This window comes from Schistocerca piceifrons, chromosome 1, assembly GCF_021461385.2.
Source record: "Schistocerca piceifrons isolate TAMUIC-IGC-003096 chromosome 1, iqSchPice1.1, whole genome shotgun sequence".
Lineage (NCBI taxonomy): Eukaryota > Metazoa > Arthropoda > Insecta > Orthoptera > Acrididae > Schistocerca > Schistocerca piceifrons.
In genome coordinates, this window is record NC_060138.1 from 804976814 (window position 1) to 804993942 (window position 17129).

Below are 17129 nucleotides of genomic sequence, written 5' to 3' on the forward strand. Positions count from 1 at the left end.
GTGCCAACTGGTACCCAGATTGCTCCTGCAGATGCAGTATGATGTGCCACAGCCATACACCAAACACAATGGTCTTCCCTCTCCATAGTGCCACGTGACCATCCAGATACCGTCTTCTTGCGACCATAAATTCTCATGACCGCTGCTGCAGCAATCATGTACAATGGCTACACTCCTGCCAAGTCTTTCTCCAGTATTGCAGAAGGAACATCCAACTTCTCAGCACTATTACATGACCTTGTTCGAACTCAGCGAGATGTTAATAATGGGGGCTTCATTGCTTAAGGGCATTCTTGACTAACATCAACTCACCATGTCTAGTCTCATAGGTCATTAATGCTAATGACCGTTACAACATTTATTTGGAGCACACCTGATTTTCATCATCATAGTGGTGCTACTAGTGCCACTGTTATGCGACTGGCACAAATTTAGAATAGACAGCATCTTTCAAATGCAGAAACATGCCTACCAACTTCTGATTATGTTTCACAACTACTTCTTGGTGTTGCGATTTATTCCCATCAGTATAAATAAAATGATAAGGACTAGTGTCAAGATATAACCTGTCAATTAAGGATCTATATTTCAGTTATAGATTCATTAGTGTAGCAATGGTGCTCCATTTGCATAAATGTCGAAGTGTTTTACAAATTGAGTTACTTGGTGGGGAGCTATTCAAGCTGTCATTGGCTGAAGTGTTGTAACATTGGTGGATTTTAGTGGTGGAAGAGGTGCTCTTGAGAGCAGGAGAGAATAGACAAAGAAAGATCAGGTCATGACATCGAGTGAAAAAGAGACTCTAGTTTTCTGCCATTGGTGAGTATGGCAGAGTGGTGTGATTTTATGTATACACAGACATTTCAAATCTCTTATCAGATCTTGTTTATGGGCATTTAAGAATTTGGGTGAAGGAATTTATGTACTGAGTGCACGTCGCAGATTGATCTTAGGGGGATTCTGTCCTCTTTCATACCACAATTGTTAATTCAAAGGCTGTTGATATATATCAATAACTAACTTTTTACTTATAAAACTGCTTTAGGACCACAATTCAGCAGGAGTTTGGGCTTTACAGAATATATTTAAGAAAGCCACCATAAAATCTAAATTAAGTACAGTAACATTATATGTAGATAAGAATATGATGATTATAAATTAGCAGCAATTATAATAATATACTTACTAGACTGTAAACTTCCATTATCTGTTTCGGAAGAATCAGAATCATAGTATTACATGGTTCATCTTTCCTCAATGCCTGCAGTAAAAACACTTCCTCTGAAAAAGTTCGCCACCATCTGAATCACACTCCATAACTCTTTGTAACTCTGCAAGAATTTCTTTGTCTTGTAAATACTCTTTCTCATTCATTTCAATCTTCAGCTCACAGTCACCTTTGAAAGACTGATTCTTACAAGGGAATGATGGACAACAGTGAACTGAGTCCATTGTTGTCATTTCATATGGCAATCATATGAATGAAAGTAATTTATTGAACTACAGAGTAAAGCAGCCAAGGCTTGAGAATGCATGAGATAAATGTATGGCATAACTACAAACAAAATTACAGCTTTTTTCTAAAGGGGTCAATTTGACCCCTCTGGGTGTTAAAGGTGAAATTGGAAAAAAGTGATAATCAATTAGGTAAAATAACTGTTTTTTAATATAATGAAACTACATTCCAAATAAATGAATATCACAAAAGTAAATCTCGCTTGAACTATTCTTCAAAACATATCTAATACTTAAAAACTGAAAAGGATCATTTTGACCCCTCTGGGCATTCGAGTGTTAAATTGCAACAATCACATAAAAAGTTAATGCTTTCAAAGCATAAGGAAAACCAAAGACTGCATTTTATTGGCAGAATGCTTATAAGATGCAACATATCTACTAAAGAGTCTCTCTACAGCATGCTTGTCCATCCTCTGCTACAATACTGCTGTCCGGTATGGGATTATTTCAGGTAGGATTGACAGAGGACACTGAAAAAGTACAAAGAAGGGCAGCTCATTTTGTACTATCACAAAGTAGGGAAGAAAGTATTATAGTTACAATAAGTGAGTTGGGGTGGCAGTCATTAAAACAAAGGTATTTTTTGTTGCTGCAAAGATCTGTTCATTAAATTTAATTTACCAACTTCCTCCTCTAAATGTGAAAATATTTTATTGTCACCAACTTACATGGGGAGAAATGATCATCAGAATAAAATAAGAGAAATTAGAACGGGTACAGGAAGATTTATGTATGCATTTTTCCCACAAGCTGTTAGAGATTGAAATGGTAGAGAAATAGTCTTAATGCTGTTTAAAGAACCTTCTGCAAAGCATTTAAGTGTGAATTTCAGAGCCATCATGTAGATGTAGGTGTACACTATCTTAATGAAAATATTGCAGTGTGCTGAGCATTTGCATGATTACCTTAAGCTACCTTTTAGTTTCATAGAATGATTTGTGCCTAATTATGTCCAGTCTCTCTCTCTCTCTCTCTCTCTATTTTATTTCTACCAAAAATTCTTCTAAGGGGTATTAATTGATTTATCTTTGTTGTTGAAAGGCAATAAAATAAAAATAAATAAATAAAAAAACGGGAAAGAAAATTTCACAAGAAGTGTAAAATAATAGAAAAGTTCCATAACATAGCAAACTAGGAAGCATATGAAGTAATCTCACCAAACAAAATATTAGTGACTCCCTTAAAAGATACTGCTTGCTTTGTACCTGTGTAGATGGCATAGGACTGGTATCAGATGGCCGTCTGCGCCTCCCCTGCTGACATAAGTCATGGCACTGGGATGAAGTTGCCCAGTTTGTTGAGGTATCAGTGTGTACTGTTCAACATAAGTACAAGGAAATGATGAACCACTGACTGCCATGTAACATGAAATAAGAAAAGTGACCATAAAATGATGTTAACTGAGTGAGTCTGGAGATGAGTATCATGGCTTGTCAATGACAGTCAGTTTCAAACATGATAGGAATTTCTGCAGCCAGTGTTTGCAGCTACATCTCAACCAAGTTATGAGCAAACATTACAAAGGGGAACTACAAGCAATGGGTATTTGGAGTTGGTTACCTCACAAAGGCCACTGCTCACAGTGGCATGCTAATCTGCATGTCTTCCATGGGCTACACAATGCAGAAGCTGGGCAATAGCTGACTAGAGGCCAGGAGTGTGGTCTGATGAATTGCAGTTTTCTCCCTCCTGAAATGAAACAAGGTGCTGAGTGCACTGGCATCCCAGTGAGGTTTCTAACCCGCAGATTGTGGTGAGTGTAATTTAAGCCAGAGGTAGTTCTGTGATTTTTTTTTCCTACCATAACTTGAGCCCATTTATTCAGATTACCATAAACATGAACCAATATGTGTATTTCAACGTTCCTGATGAGCAAGTGTTGCCATTACTTCCAAATTTTCATGACGAATAAGCTGTGGACACTTTCATCATCCACAATGACAACAGCCCTATTCAAAAGGCTGCATGTTTATGTTCTTGGTTTGACAAACATGCAGTCAGCCTAACTGCACTTCTGCTGGTCTGCTAAATCACAGTCTTAATCCCATATAAATAACTGAGAATGTATGATTATTTGGAGTAGTGGATAAAACAATGATTGCAATTCCAGCAATCTGGTATCTCTGTGGGATCTAATCATCAATAAAAGGCTTCTGCTGAATTTTGTATTCCTGAAAAAACTTGTTGACCCTCTTCCTTAGTAAACCGAGGACACTGTCAAGGCTAGAGGTGGTGCTACACAGTATTAGTTCAATGCCCCCTGGGAGTGCCTTATTTTTTGTTAAGTGTGCCTAGATTTGTGCCAGAAAATAAAACTATTTTCGCAAAAAGAGTTCTGATGGTGCCAAATATTGATATGGGACAGACAAAGTGTATTTCTTAAACACTGAATCATTTGAAAGTGAAGTATTGACTACAGGAAAACCAGAGAAAAAGTAAGTAGAGTCATTTAATAATTGATTATGTAAAGCTACAGAATGAAGTCAAAAATTAAGTGAATAAATGAAGTACCAAATTAAGAGCTACTCAGTCAAACATGCAAGAAAAGAAGACTGTGGAAAACTTTTACCACAGTGAGATATAGGTTAATGGATTTTGTGTTAAAGCCAGCAGCACTAATAAAGTTGACATGGAAGAGCAGTAGAGCAACAACTTATTTTAGAGCAGATAAAGATTAGAGTGTACAAAGTACATTATTGGGAATGCTGAAATTAGAGAGCATATTGTGATGGAAAGATTAGCACAAAATAGGAAGAGATGAAGAACATCACCAAACCAGAAGAAAAAAAAAAATGAACTGAAATGATTGTATGGCATTTATTGGCCGGTATATCCCTTGCGGTGTTCAGCTGCTGTATTGAAAATTGATGCCAATTCGTTGACTTTCATGTCAATGATAATGAAATTGATGATGAAAGACTCACAACACCCAGTCCCCTGCTGGGAATCGAACCCGAGCCCCCTTGCATGGTAGGTGGTAATGCTACTGGTGTGCTACACAGGCAGACACCAGAAGAAATAATTATGGTTAAATAATAATAATAATAGTAGTAATAATAAGGATGAGGCAGGAAGATGAATTTATCATACAAACTCACTATGGACATCTACAAGAAGAATTTTTTAATCAATGCAAGAGTAAGACCTCACCAGGGTGTGATCCAGTCTGAAGGTTTGTACATAGGTGAAGGTCTGAACCTTGTGAGGACAGGTTTATTTAGGACACTAGAACACATTGAACTAAAGATTATTATAAAGGTTTTGGGACACCAAAGAATGAAAGAAAGTTTATCTGGAAGATGAGCAAACCAGAATAGAAAGGATAGAAAGGACCTTGGATACCATCAGGAAAAGAAGGAAAATACTCATTGAATTCACCCAGAGAATGGGCCAGGGGAGACTGACACACAAGATACTCCAGTTTCTTGTGACCAACAAAGTCAAAGTACTCTGTGCTGGATCCACCAGATACAAATGATTTAGGAAAATGTGGGAATATGGGAAATAGAAAAGTACAACAGTGTAAACTTCTAGTAAAGAATCAAGGCTGCCACAAGTTTCCAGAACAAAAAAAATCATAGAGTGGGGAATGGAGAAAGCTGTAAGTGTGAGGATATGGGACAAGGAATGCCTGAAAGAAAGAAAGAAAGGAACTTGATCCACATTAACTTTGCCTACATAAGACCAAAACAACAAGAAGAAAAAGAAATAATTTATTTTTAACATTTAAACACAGGCATAGAATATTTTCAATACAGGTTAGGTTCTGCTGAAACAATATCAGAAAAATAGTTTAATTTAGGAAATTCATTCAAAGGGGCTAGATGCTAACTAAAATTAACTGGCTTCAGCTGGTCATATATACTGTATATTGCTAAAGTGAATAATGATTCTTCATTTATTTTACAATTTTTAGAGAAAGTGGATGACCTTATTAAATATAAATGGAAGAGGAATTGGACATAGGATTGTTGAAGCAACTATTGTGAAGGAAGGTAGGAAGGAAGATAGAGTTTAATGTCCCATTGACAATAAGGTCATTAGAGATGGAGCACAAGCTTGAATCAGGGAAGGATGGGGAAGAAAATCAGTCAAGCCCTTTCAAAGGAACCATCCTGGCATTTGCCTGGAGCAATCTAAGGAAACCATGAAAAACCTACATCTGGATGAATGGGTGGGAATATTATCTCTCATGCTGTCAAATGAGAGCCCATTATGCTAACCACTACACCACCTCTCTCAGTAAAACTATTGTGATACATCACTCAAGTGATTCAGCATACTTATAAAAATTATTCATTGTGACAGTGTGGCCTTAAGTCATTCATAAGTCTGCAATGATTGCTTGATGATTACTTCTCAGAAGTTAATGGAAACTCTCACAATTGCTTAGATCTTGCTGTACAAGATTACATTTCCCTGTGACATGACTGAGTGAAATGGCAATTATTTTGAAACAACAAGGAGATTTCAAATTTGTATTTCACTGACTCATTTACAATAACTCAGAAATATTTAAACTGTGATGAAAGTTTTTTAAAGGAACACAAAAAAATAACGTAGTGACACAAGTTTTCTTCACACTGTATCTCCCTGTGGTAGGAGATGATAATTTGTGTACATGCTGTAGCAGACTTTTACTAAGGAACTTCATAGAAATTATTTCTTACTCTCCATTACAACAGCAGTAGGTATGGTACTTCCTGACAGATTAATAGGTACTGTGCTTGTAATAATGTTAAGTGTTTTCCTTTTCTTTTTTTACCATTCTGTTGTCTTGTCATTAATCAGCTTTAGCCTAAAATTCATTTTCTCTTTCATCATATTTCATTTTTCTTTAAGATTAATATGTATTTTTAGGTACTTATACTATCACAGTTGTACCAACATGTATATTGAACTAAAAACATGTGATGAAATTAACATTCTAGTATCATAATTGGTGTGGTGTTCAGTAATTTGTAAATTTAAGTTTTTTTTTTTGTGTGCATTAAACATGTGGTCAATTTACGGTGCCATCTTGTAAGTAATATTTTAGTTGTGTGTATTAGATGAATTACTCTTTTTTTTCAATCTTTGCTAATTTGAACCCTGTGTCTAGCTAAATATTAGAATGAAAATTTTATGCATTTGTACAATAAAATACATTACACAAAAGATTTGAACACACAAATACCTATTACCTTGAATATATACATATTAATTTTAAGGACCTATGAAAGGAGAGAGACTCATAGGAATGTTTCTGTTCACTTTCTAAAGACACTGTGAAATATAGTGTAATCAAGAGAACTGAAGAGGTTGGAGGAAAACATTTGCAACTGTACATATATAATGATCATCCAAACGTGTTTGAACCCCACTGCACATTTTCTTCTTAACATAAGAAAAGATATAGACACGAATGGAATGATGATCTTATAATCTATTTGGCATGTTTTCTTCTAGATAATAACACATCTTTCCCTTTGTTAGACCTAACAGCATGAAATGCTGTAAACCTGTAGTTGATTGGTCAAGTTATTATTACTGCCATGATTTGCTGCATTTATTTTTTTTTCTGCTGCATGTGTGAGAATCAGTTGCCTTTGATAACTATGATATAACAAAGTGTGGTGTTATAACATGTCAGTGTAAGTCAGATAAACATGTTCAGTTTGTTATTTATTTATTTTTGAATATGCAACACCAGTGGCAAAACAGTTTAGCAACATGATCCCAGCATATCTACTCATAGTGTGTGATGGTTTAAAAAAACTAGAATCCAAAAATATTAAATCTGATCTATTTTGCCATAAACACATACACATATGCAAGTGTTGCTCTACCAATAATTGTGTGATTAATTTATTTATATGCCTTTAGAGCTCAGTGAACACAATCAAATTTTTATTATTAACTATAAGGGCCAGTCATATGAAAACTGAACATTCACCACAACAGGACACTGAATGGTTCCATTCAAAAATAATCATCACATGCATTAAGACATTTATCCGAATGGGAGATGAGGTGATCAATTTCTGTTTCGTAGAACATGGTCAGGCACTGAGGGATCCACAACAGCACTCACTCTTACTTTTTCTTGTCCGACCGAAACCAACATCCATACATATCTTTCTTCAGGTCACCAAAGATATGAACATTACATGGTGAATGATTTGGGCTGTATGGAGGATGCTGCATTGTTTCTCAACCAAATTACTCAGGCATAGCCTTTGTCCAAATGGCAGTGTGGGGGCAGGCCTAATCATGCAACAGGATGACTGCATCTGACTGCGTTCCTCTGCATTTTCTTTATGGCATGTCACAGTTTCTGCAAAGTGCCTTCATAGTACTGCGCATTGATTGTGATTCCATGTCTAAGGAACTCGATGAGCAGAAGGCCCCTGTAGTTGAAGAAGGGGCTCATCATGAATTTACCAGAACTTGTGTGGGCAGCTTTGGATTTTGTTGGCAGGGAGATGTGGGATGTTTCCACTGTTGGCTTTGCCATTTGCTCTCGGGATCAAAATGGTAGCACCATGTGAGGTGGAGGTCAGTTTCTGTTAGATGAGGAACTGTGAGAGTGGGTGTGGTTGTGGGTCCTTCAGCAGCCAACCGTATTCTACAAAACAGGAACTGATCATCTTGTCTCTCATTGGCATAAACATATTTAATGTGTATGGTGATTACTTTTGAATAGAACCATTCCATGGTCCAATTGTGGCAGTCATTTGATTTTCATTTGACTACCTGTCATAGTTTCAGATGAGGTGGCCTATCTTATTATCTTGGTACTGCGTATTATTATAGCAACATAGTTCTCATAACCTCAGAGCAAAGTGTGACTCTACTAAGAACTGGAGGGAGGGAGGGGGGTGTTAACTGCATCTTAATAATTACTAATGAAATCAATGAGAGGAAATCCTGCTGATGATTTTGAGATGTCACAGTTACAGTTAGTAATCTGCATAAGGTAAGAATCTTGATGGGCTACTTTATGTGGAATAAATGTGGACTGGTTGCTCACCAACCTATACTGTAGACAGTGTGGAGAATAAAAGTCTGTTACCCTCTCAACTGAAAATGTTAAGGGCGAGACAGAGGCTGACTGACTGTCAAATTCCAATGTTAATTGAAGAGTTGAGGGCTCTACTGGTATTTGATCAGTATGTGAACTGGCAATGTTGCTCTCAAGCTATGGCATTCAGAAGCACACAGATCCAGGCTGAGACTGCTTTGAGCATAGCTCTACCAAACCTTAGCAGTGCTCACATTTCTCAACAAACTCCTTGAGCTCTGGCAGGGAAGGGTATGATTTTCAGGGTTGCTGGTGGCCCTTCTGCTACTTGCAAGTCAATCTGTTGATGTCGAATATTGTGGGCAGTGGACTGAGAGAACTCAGGCAGTGGTTTCAGGCCATGGGACATGCCAAGATACTGCTCCATTCACATCTTACTATGCAAAGTTGGGCTAAGTAGATAGTAACATGGACCTTAGAACCTCAATGACTTCTACTACTTTTTATGTAGGGACATAAAACTGTAGAATTGTAAGATCCTAAGATAGAGTAATTCTAAATCTACATCTACATATATACTCCACAAGCCACCAAGCGGTGTGTGGCAGAGGGCACAATTTGTGCCAAAATCATATTTTCCCCCAGTCTGTTCCAGTTGCAGATTGCGTGAGGCAAAAACGACTGTCTGAACACCTCAGTATGAGCTCTAATTTCCCTTATCTTTGTATGATGATCATTGCGCAGTTTGAAAGTCGGTGGTAATAATACATGCTCTACATCCTCGGTGAAGATTGGATTTTGGAATTTAGTGAGCAGCCCCTTCCTTTTAGGGCACTGTCTATCTGCAAGTGTGTCCCACTTCAAACTTCCTATGAGATTTGTAATGCTCTCACGATGGCTAAAGGTACCAGTCATGAATCTTGTCACTCTTCTTTGGACCTTCTCAATCTCTCGAATCAAACCCAACTGGTAATGGTCCCATACAGATGAACAATACTCTAAGACTGGACGAACTAACGTATTGTAAGCTATTTCCTTTGTTGAAGGACTGCATCGCTACAAGAGTCTACCAATAAACTGCAATCTAGAGTTCACCTTACCTATTACTTGTGTAATCTGATCGTTCCATTTGAGATCATTTTGAATAGTCACACCCAGATACTTGACAGATGTTACTGCTTCCAAAAGACTGGGCATTTATTTTGTACTTGTGCATTAATAGGGATTTTCGCTTTGTTATATGCAGTAGGTTACACTTACTAATATTGAGAGATAACTGCCAGTCATTACACCACACATTTATTTTCTGCAAATCCTCATTGATTTGTTCACATCTTTCCTGTAGACTACAGCATCATCAGCAAATAGTCTAATGCCACTGTCAATACCATCAACCAGATCATTTATGTAAATTGGAAGAAGCAGTGGACCTATTACGCTGCCCTGGGGCACACCTGAAGTTACGCTTGTTTCTGTAGAAGTCACCCCATTCAGGATGACCTACTGCTCCCTGTCTGTTAGAAAACTTTCTATCCAACTGCATATGTCATCAGATAGACCATAAATGCACCCTTTTTGGAGCAAGCAACAGTGTGGAACTGAGTCGAACACCTTTTGAAAATCAAGAAATATGGCATCAACCTGGGAGCCGGTATCTAGAGCCTGTTGTATATCATGCACAAAGAGGGCCAGCTGTGTCTCGCATGACTGCTGTTTCCTAAAACTGTGCTGGATTCTGCATATGAGCTTCTCAGAGTCTAGAAAGGTCATTATGTCTGAACACAAAATATGTTCCATGATTCTACAACAAATCGATGTCAGTGAAACTGGCCAGTAATCATGTGCAGCCAATTTTCTACCCTTTTTATAGATTGCAATGACCTGGGCCTTCTGCCAGTACCATAGAACTTTCTGCTGTTCCAATGATCTCTGATAGATGATGGATAAAAATGGTGCTATTTTGTTGCATAGTCAACAAACATATAATCTTATGGGGATATCATCTGGGCCAGATGCCTTCCTGGCATCTAAGGATCTTAACTGTTTTACAGTCCCAGATACACTAAACACTATGCCAGCCATCCTTGCATTTGTTCGATAATTGAAAGGAGGAATGGTGCTGCAGTCCTCAACCATAAATGAGTTTTTGAAAGCTAGGTTTAGAATTTCAGCCTTCTGTTTTATCATCATCAGTTACATTACCCGCACCATCAGCAAGAAAAGATATTGAATTACTTGTAGCATTCATAGATTTTACATACGACCAAAACTTTTTGGGGTTTTTAGAATCTGCAGACAAAATATTGCTTTCAAATTCATTAAAAGAATCTCTCATTGACCTTTTGACAACTGCCTTCACTTGCATAATTTCTGTTTGTCAGTGGGGCAGTGACTACATTTAAAATGACTGTGCAAAATTCTCTGCTTTTTCAGCAACTTCCTAATATTTTTGTTGTGCCTAAGTGGATCCTTTCCCTCCCCTATATTTTTGCTAGGCACATACTTCTCTAACACAGGGTGGAAAATAACTTTAAATTCTGACCAAAGATGCTCAATATCTTTATGTCCTGCGGTGAATGCTTGGAGCGGACTATGAAGATATTCATTAATGACACTTTTATTTACTTTCTCAAACAAGAAAGCTCTATGCTGTTTCATTGGTTTTTTGCAACTTCCACTGACAAAGCCACAATGACATTATGGTCACTAATAACTTCTTCTAGATTAACTTCCTCAAAAACTTGGAATAGAAGTTAAATAATATCAAATGGGTTATAGAAGTGTTACAACAAGTGTAATGAAAAAGTGAAGACAAGACAGAATTTAAATCATGACGTGTTTTACTGCAGAAGATCAGTGTAGTAAGAAATTCAGGTATAAACTTAATAATGGTAAACAAGATTGTTTTGAAAACATATAATGGATAGTCCCTACAAATCATTCAATTTTGCATCTGTATGTTCACATTCTAATGACAAGGTAAAAGACCCCTGCAGAAAGTTACAGAAGCTTATATATGACAACAAATCCCATTTCAGGATGATAAGGGGGAAGATTTTAATATTAAAGCAGAACAAAAAGTACAAATTTGGTTTTTCAGTGGGATCCTCTGGATATGACACCAGAAATGACAAAGATCATACATTAGTATAATTTGCCAAGAACAACAAAATGTTAATCCTTTCATTCAGGAAAAATATAGATAATGGAAAAATTAAAAATACTACATTTGTCAAATAATAAAGACATTGTACAGGCTGTAACACCTCAAAAAAGAAGGTTATACAGACATTAATAAAAGGGTACAGTTATTTAACAAAAAATGTCACACTGTAGCAGTTACAAGGAAACCAATAGAAATGAAAATCTCAAATGTAATAATGCAGCTAATACAGAGAAGGTATGAGTTTCAAGCAAACTGTATCAGGGACATGACAGAATATGATGAATTAAACAGAACCATTCATAAATGTGAGAAGTTGTAACAAAAATGTATTAAGAGGAACAACAGAAAACAATAAAGGTATAAGAAAAAGACCTTAGACTGAATGGATGCTTAATTTCATCAGTTAAAATCAAGATGGTGTGTAACTGACAACAGAGTAAAAATTGAACAAGTATTCCAGTTTTTCTTTACATGTTGGTATAGTTCATGAGATAAATCAGCAAATACATTTAGTAATGAAAACAATGACATTCTGAAAGTAATGGCAAATGAGGTGTTTAAAGCCATTTGTGGTAAAATGAAAAGGTAAGTGCCATGAGATGACAGTGTTTCAATACAAATGATTACAGCTTAAGAAAAAGTCTTGCAAAATGAACACATAAAATTATTTACAGAAAGATTGCAAAGAAAACAGCAGCTCAAAAGTGAAAGTTGCGGTAATATTATCCTTCACAATAAATGAGAGAGAGACAAGAAGTTAAAAAACTATATCCCTTTCAGACCCAAGGTTGCATTATAAGTGCTATTTTGAAAACAGGAAGTTTTAGGGTGTAAAACCATCATTAATTCATTAGGAAAATGAAAATAAACTTATTCTTAGAAATTTCTGGAAATTTGGCAACCACAAAATTGTGCATGTTGAGTCATTACTGTAACTTATTTTATGACATATGCAATCTAACTACTTCATGTTTTCACTGTCATTTCTTTATGTGATACAAACAAAAACAGTTAGTATCTTTTGATAACCACAGGTACACATCAAAATCATCACATTTTGATCTTGATGCTGTTTGCAACGTGTTTTTGCAGCAATGTCTTGCAGATTTTCATCAATAGGCCACTGATCAAATTTATCCAACTTCTTATCTGTGTGCGGTGAACATTAAGGTATACATCTTTTGATTTCAGCTGTAATTAAATGTTCTTTTCTGTTTCATCATAATCATCAATCCCTGCATGGACTTCCAATTTGTGCTGTGTTGAGGAATTTCCTCATGGATGTCCAGAATGCAAGCAGGTTATGTATGTCTTTTGTTAGAACTTTATTTGCTTTACTGTCAATCCTACACTGAACTCACACCTGCCACATTCATCAGATGTAAATTTATCTCCAGGTTCCACTTCTTACTTTTTATGTGTGTACAGTGTACCTCCATCTGCTGATCTCTCACAACAGTTCCTTCCATTGATTGAGTGCACTTATGTGTAGTTGGTGCACAAACCAAACAATTTCTTGGTTTCCTGTGAACTTGTTGCCAGTTGTTGTCCAGTTTTAGTCTTGCAGTAAATGTCTGTACAGGCTGTACCTTCATGGAACAATACTTAGCAAATAAGATGCTGGATGTATAGCTACGACAACAACCTGAAACAAATGAAATGAATCTTTTATTGAAAAATATTGTGCACACATAAAATCTCTGCTTTAATATAAGTAAATGGTATGGTGTATGTTCTGTCCGATTGTCAGAAGCTGGTGAAACCTGAGAAAAAGCTTCTTCCCCTAAATGTGTCAGTAACTAGATGTTTCACCATTTGCTGCTACAGCTGTAGCCGGAACAAGTGTGTTTTGTCCCTCTTGCTGTTGCTTCTTTGGTTGTTGTTGTTGTTGTTGTTGTTGTTGTTGTTCTTGGTGGTGGTGGTGGTGTTTTACTTTCTCTACATTTTAATTTGAATGTTATTGCTTGTCATCTTCATTGTACTGTAAAGTGGATGCTTCTACAAAATTGTCACCTGAGGATTGTGATCCAGGCAAACTTTTCCAGCATTTTTCTTTGCAAATAGGAAAATCAGGGGCATTATCATTACTGCTTAAATAATCTATATCAGACAGGTTTTGCAAAGCAGTGGTCACAGAATTCTTCAGAGATGCTGAAATTGCACCAACAATTTAACGTTATTTTGATTAATAATAAATATTAGACAGAGTGATATTACCAAACCAATGGCAAAACATCACAGGACATGTAAAATCTACTGTCAGATATGATAGATGCAGGTGTTGAAACAAATGTGGACATCAACATTTTGTCAAAATGCTATTGTCCTAAAAATCTGACGTTAGATCCAACACACATAGTTGTGCATATTCTAATGTTTCAGTTTATATCTCCATTAATTTTCAAATAAACTAATAATTTATGAGATATTCACATAAAATGATCTATTTAAAGTAGATTTATGCCATGAAAATGATCTAAAAATAATGTATATTATCACAATAGACACAAACAGTCGAATGTGCACCTCCTGGCCACCATCATAACTCGTATTACAAATTTGCTGAATCATTCTTATGAAACACTACTGACTATTTCCTCACATGGAGTAATGAGTGCCAATAACAGGGGATCTCAAGTTGATTCCATGTTTCTAGATTTCCAGTACAGTTTTTACATCATTCCTCATATGCCATTTCTAATCAGATTGCGTGCCTATGAGTACCATCCCACTTGTGTGACTTTATTCATGATCCCTGTCAAAATGGTAACAGTTTGTAATAACTGACAGGAAGTCATGTAGTGAAACTGAAGTGTTATATGGGGTTTCCCAAGTTAGTGTTATAGGACCTCTTCTGTTCTTAATCTATATAAATGATTAGACAAGATACTTGCATTGTGCAAAAAAGATGATTAACCCTAAACAATAAAAAGTGTGAGTACCTTGAAAATGGATTAGCACTGTACACATTTTTGCACAAGAGTCAAGGGGATGTGATCCAAATGCAGATTGGGTTTCTGCCGAGTATTCACTGAGTGAAAGCTGCTACTTCATAGGAATATGCTCATAATGGTAACAACAAATGGCATTGTATATTGTGAGACCAGTTTCAGAATTCTTAGATTCCTGAACATAGGTTGACAAGATGTTTATAAACTTACCACATATGGCTCAACCTACTCATTTCTCAGCCAGGGAAGTAGAAGACAATGGATCAGTAGACAAATCAAACCATATAGAAAATGGTGGATGCTTTTGGAAGACTAAACAGGATTTCAGAACTAACCTCCAGATTTATTTGAAAGTGAAATTTTAAAATTGAGAAGTTCTTTGCTGGATTCCAAGAGATTAGAATATGCTGAGGTGATGACATATTGGAGGATGGACAGTTCAAATTAAAAAACATGTACGAGCAACATGGATGTCCATAGCCGAAGGCTGTGATACATCAAAAAGTCTTGAGGAAGCCTTAATCCACCAGTGGGTGTGAAATGGCTGATGATGATCTCCAAGCACTATACGACGACTTAAATATAAAACACAGAAGACTGAATATTTATACAAATTAAGCTCTTTTAGACTGGATACTCTAGTTTTTAATTAGATTCAGTGACAAACACACCTCTATGGCTATGTCAGTACAAGCCAATACTAAAAAGAATAATGTATGCATTGTTTAATTCAGTTTAATGAATGTTGGATTTGAGTCATTCCCTCTCAGAAACCAAGCATTGACTGAGTAAGTGACATCGTCAACAAAATGTGTCTATTTCCTTATGTACAATGTTCTGTAGTCTGCAATGTCCCATTTAGGAATATCTTGCGGTATCTTTCTCGCTTCCCGCACACTGGGTCCTGGGTTCAATTCCCGGTGGGGTCACGGAATTTTCCTGCCTTGAGATGATTGAATGTTGTTGTGTCACCTTCAACATCATCATCATTCATCCCCATTATGGTCGGAGGAAGGCAATGGAAAACCACCTTCACTAGGACCTTGCCTAGTATGTCGGTGTGGGTCTCCCACATCATCCTATACGCTCCTCTGAGTATGGGACCTCACCACCATCATTTAGGAATATGAAACAAGAACATATATTAGAAAACAGGTATTATAGCATGTGTCTACATATTACACTAAATATTAGATACTCGTAATGATTGTCTGCTTATCTGGTGTTAGTAATTAATGCCACATCAAGAGCATACTGTCAATGTTGATAGATAATGTAGTATACAGCAACAGATTACTTTTACCATGGTATTTCTAAAATTGTTCTGTAGGCCACAGTGCCTGTATGAATTAATGTCTTAAAGAGTAAATACTGTAACAGCAGTTTCAGTTTTTCCTGTATCACTGTACTGTCTGGCCTTTTGACTAACTGCTGTGGTAATGAGCACTGGGATGTCACAGAGAAAACTGAAAATAATTCACATCTCAGATACAGATAAATTGACCATGAATATCCCCATTATGTTAAGTGGTAACAGAAATATGGGATGTGAAGCTATCTTTTGAAAACTTTGTAGAACTGTGTAATGATTGGGGCACAAATTCAGTGAGCATAAAATATTACACTGTGCTCAAAGTCAAAACAATAAAAGAATGAATTAAAAATATTTCGTGAGCTGTGTAATGTTAATAATCCACCACACCCCTTTTTATCAAAGGAGTAACTGAGGGGACTCTTTTTACTATGATGCTATTGAATACTGAATATTTGCTGAGTCTTGCGAAATGACCCTACCATGTGCTTGTGGAAGAAACTGCAGTAGGTTTTACATGAGATGATTTGCAGAAAACAAAATTAGAACAATGCTTAACCAGAAATGTAAGAATGACCACATATTTTACAGGCTATCAAACGTGCACTGGATTAAAAAAAACAAAGACTGTTAGTGAAAATAATGCAGAAGATTCAAATTTACAGTAGTCCAGTAGATTGATATTCTCATTTGAACATTCCATTATGAAGCTTTACTGAAAAATACAAGACACACCATATGAGTTCCTCTTAGGCTGAACATTTTGGAAGTCATTTCGTGATTATTAAAGTAGGAAAGATCGAGTCCAAATGATTAACTTAGGAGTGACTTCATTGTTATTATGATGTGTTATACACTAAAGCTGTTAATCATTTGCATGAGAGTATAATTGCTTAATTCCTGCATGTAGTAAAATTCAAAAGATTGGAACCAGCTTTTGCACAAGTAAATTTTCTGTACAGTGAAACTAAGCACTCATTTAATTTTAACTCTGACAAGAAAAACAACTGAAAATAATTTCTATTAAATAGCAGCAGGGTATTGCCTAAAAGTATAACTGGAAGAGGCACGTTTTGAAAAGATACTTTGACATTCAGTACTTTTTATCTCCACTTTTTTTCATCTTCTCTTATGAAAGGTACTGGCAACAAAAATACCCAGTCTTTATTATTTTATCAT

At 36.3% G+C, this 17129-nt stretch overlaps 1 protein-coding gene across 1 annotated transcript in view; it reads left to right on the forward strand.

Moving 5' to 3' along the window:
* The window catches only part of LOC124775270 (titin), a 238429-nt gene that overhangs the window by 210807 nt on the left and 10493 nt on the right, over window positions 1-17129 (forward strand). The gene's annotated exons all lie outside the window — the stretch shown is intronic.